The sequence below is a fragment of the Puma concolor genome, chromosome D1 (genome assembly GCF_028749965.1).
Source record: "Puma concolor isolate L17-30 chromosome D1, mPumCon1.1.hap2, whole genome shotgun sequence".
Lineage (NCBI taxonomy): Eukaryota > Metazoa > Chordata > Mammalia > Carnivora > Felidae > Puma > Puma concolor.
In genome coordinates this window covers 40,642,487-40,646,115 of record NC_141676.1, presented here as the reverse complement: position 1 = coordinate 40,646,115, position 3,629 = coordinate 40,642,487, and the positions used below count along the sequence as shown (strand labels likewise).

Genomic DNA, 3,629 nt, shown 5'->3' with positions numbered 1-3,629 from the left:
CACACACACACACACACTGGAGTATTACTCAGCACTCAAAAAGAATGAAATCTTGCCATTTGCAACTACGTGGAAGGAACTAGAGGGAATTATGCTAAGTGAAATTAGAGAAAGACAAATATCATATGACTTCCCTCATATGAGGACTTTAAGACACAGAACAAATGAACATAAGAGAAGGGAAGCAAAAAGAACATAAAAACAGGGAGGGGGACTAAACATAAGAGACTCTTGAATATGGAGAACAAACAGAGGGTTACTGGAGGGGTTGTGGGAGGGGGAGATGGGCTAAATGGGTAACGGGGCACTAAGGAATCAACTCCTGAAATCATTGTTGCACTATATAGTAACTAATTTGGATGTAAATTAGAAAAATAAAATTAAAAACAGAAAAAAAAGTAGAAGAAAAAAAGATCTCATGTCTCTACAAGCTGAAATGCAGAAAGTACATTGCTCTTTTGGCTAGTGATCTAAAATGTATTATTCCTTAAAAAAAATAAATAAATAAAATGTATTATTCCTTGGGGCACCTGGGTGGCTCAACTGGTTGAGCATCCAGCTCTTAATTTCAGCTCAGGTCATGATCTCATAGTCATGAGATCAATGAGCCCTGCATCGGGCTCAGTGCTGACAGCACGGAACCTGCTTGAGATTCTCTCTCTCCCTCTCCCTCTGCCCCTCCCCCCACTCTCTGGCACAAGCACACTCTTTCTCACTGTCACTCAAAATGAGTCAATATTTTTTAAAACATATTGTTCCAGGGGCGCCTGGGTGGCTCAGTCGGTTAAGCATCTGACTTCAGCTCAGGTCATGATCTCACCGTTTGTGAGTTCGAGCCCCGTGTCGAGCTCTGTGCTGACAGCTGGGAGCCTGGAGCCTGCTTCGGATTCTGTGTCTCCCTCTCTCTCTCTGTCTCTCTGCCCCTCCCCTGCTTGCACCCTCTCTGTGTCTCAAAGATAAATCAACATTAAAAAAAGTATTATGTCTTAATACGTTTCTAAGATGGAGGTCGTGTTGCTTTCAATTTCCCTCGTGATCTTAGCAAAAAAATTGCAGGTCTCGCTGTCACGGTTGCAAGACATTTACTGAGATGGAAGCATGATCTGTGTCTCAGGTTAGCCCCATGAAGAATTTCTGGACCCCGGGACCGACGGTGCCCATTCTCATGGGAAGTGAGGCTTCACCTCCTCAGTTTTTAAGACAAGTTATGTCGATGTGACTGTCTCCGCTGGCCGCGGTCGGCCCTGCCGTTGCCCTGAGTGTGGTGCACCGGGGTTGACTCTTCCCCGCTAAGGGGCTGCGTCTTGTTCCTTCACCTCCAATCCCTGAGCACAGGGTCTGCGTGTAGCAGGCGCCCAATAAGTCAACACTGGGTCCATCGGATGGAGTTGAATCTGGACACCTCTATGAGGTCGACTCCAACCTGGGTTCAGCGATGACCCAGACCGCCTTGGATTCTGACCACACAGAAGTTATTGTCAGGGAAGGAAGATAAATAAGTACAAGTGTGATAGAGTTCCTAACTTACTGTTGAGACTTAAAACTCCAAAGCCCAGGATAACTGTTGTGGGGCCCTAGGACGCACAAGAGACAGAGGTTGCTAGGTGGGACTTCTGTTGTGGGCAACAGAGGTTGCTTCAGGATCTGCTAGGTCTGGGCCTTGGAACGACCCTGGAAAACTTTATCTTGAGGTCCTTAGATGGACCTCAAGGACCTCCCCGCTTCCTGGGAGCCCAGAACCCACTGTGCAGCTCAGCCTGTTTCAGCATAAACAGAAGGCTGGCCCCTTGTTGTGTACTTTGTTTTAACTACACGTGCACTTCCCACATTGCCTTTCAACTCACCGGGCCTTTGCAGGTTACAGTGAAGGAGCCCAGTCCCCAGCCTGTCATCCAGAGCCCATTTTCACTGACTGCTCTCTGCTTTTCCTTCATCTGCTGTCGCTATCCTCGGTCGTTGCTGTTCTCCAAGCACTCCCGCCACTTAACCGTCAGGTTCTTTCTGTCTGAAATGCCTTTTCCTGTACCGCTATTCCCTTCCACGCCTACTTAACCCTATTCCTCTTTCTTTTAATGTTTTTTTTTTTTTTTTTTTTTTTGAGTGAGAAAGAGAGAGGGGGCATGAGTGGGGCAGGAGCAAAGAGAGAGACGGAGACACAGAATCCAAAGCAGGCTCCAGTCTCTGAGCTGTCAGCACAGAGCCCGGCGCAGGGCTTGAACTCACAAACTGCGAGATCATGATCTGAGCTGCAGTCGGACAGTTAACCAACTGAGCCATCCAGGTGCCTCTCCTACTCATCTTTCAAAACAATCCCAAATGCCACCTTCTCCAGGAAGCCTTCCTAGGTCTCCTCAGTTGAAATTCTATAGTCTATCTCCTGTCCTCCCACAGAACTTAGGTTCTGCTTGGGTTTGAGTTATATCTCTTACTTTGGTCACTATGTTATAAGCTTGACTAGAGCAAAGATTTTTACCTTAGTGGTCTTTGTACCCACATATATATATGGGAGGTCTATGGATTTGGGCTTCAATTTCTCAGTCTTTCTGGGTATGTGAGCTTAGGCAAGTTATCTAATGTACCTTAGTCTTAGCATTCCTGTCCAAAAAATGGTAAAACAAAACAAAACAAAACAAACAAAAAACCCTTCCTCATAAGCTTATTGTGAGCATTAAATGAAATGACTTCTATGGTGTAATAACGAAAATGACATAATAATCATGAGAGCTAATATTGATTAAGTACTCGCTTAGGCACTGATCTAAACTCTTTACCGTTCGTTTAAAACATGGATTTGCAGAAGTTGCAAAATAGTACAAAGAATTCCCTCACACCCTCCACCCGGTTTTCTCCGGTGGTTACATCTTACATAATTGTAGCACAGTATAAAAACTAGGAAACTGACATCCTTATGATGGCGTGTGAGTGTAGTTATACGTTGTTTTATCACTTGTGTAGATTTGTGGAACCACCACCGCAATGACGATGCAGATCTATTCTCCCTTCTTCCATCCCTAACTTCTGGCAACCATTCGTATGTTCTCCATCTGCAGAATTTTGTCGCTGCAACAGTGTTATCTACACGGAATGACATAGTACGTGACCTTGTAAAACTGGATTTTTTTCACTCAGCGTAATCTATCCAAGTTGTTCTGTGTACCAATGAATAGTTCATCCCTTTGTTGTTGCTGAGTAATATCCCAGGGTATGGATGTACCATAGTTTAACCATTAAAGGACTTCTGGGTTGTTTCTAGCTTGGGCCATTCCAGATAAGGCTGGGTGTATAGATTTTATTTGAACGCAAGTCTTCATTTCTCTGGGATGAATGCCCAGGAGTACAGTTGTTAGGTTATAGGACAAGGATATGTTTAGTTTTTTTTAAGAGTCACCTGTTTCCCAGAGTGGCTGTACCATTTTAACATTTCCTCCAGCAATGTATGAGTGACTCACTTTTTTCACATCTTTCCCAGCATTTGGTGTTATCACTATTTTTTATTTTAGCTGTTCTTTTTTTTTTTTTTAATTTTTTTTTTCAACATTTATTTATTTTTGCGACAGAGAGAGGCAGAGCATGAACGGGGGAGGGGCAGAGAGAGAGGGAGACACAGAATCGGAAACAGGCTCCAGGCT

The 3,629-nt window shown here is 44.3% G+C and overlaps 1 non-coding gene across 1 annotated transcript; it reads right to left on the bottom strand.

Moving 5' to 3' along the window:
* Nucleotides 1-1,045: 1,045 nt before the first annotated feature.
* LOC112866224 (small nucleolar RNA SNORA1) lies at nucleotides 1,046-1,180 on the bottom strand. Its single transcript, XR_003224080.1, has one exon. It is a non-coding gene; the product is annotated as a small nucleolar RNA SNORA1 (small nucleolar RNA).
* Nucleotides 1,181-3,629: the final 2,449 nt, after the last annotated feature.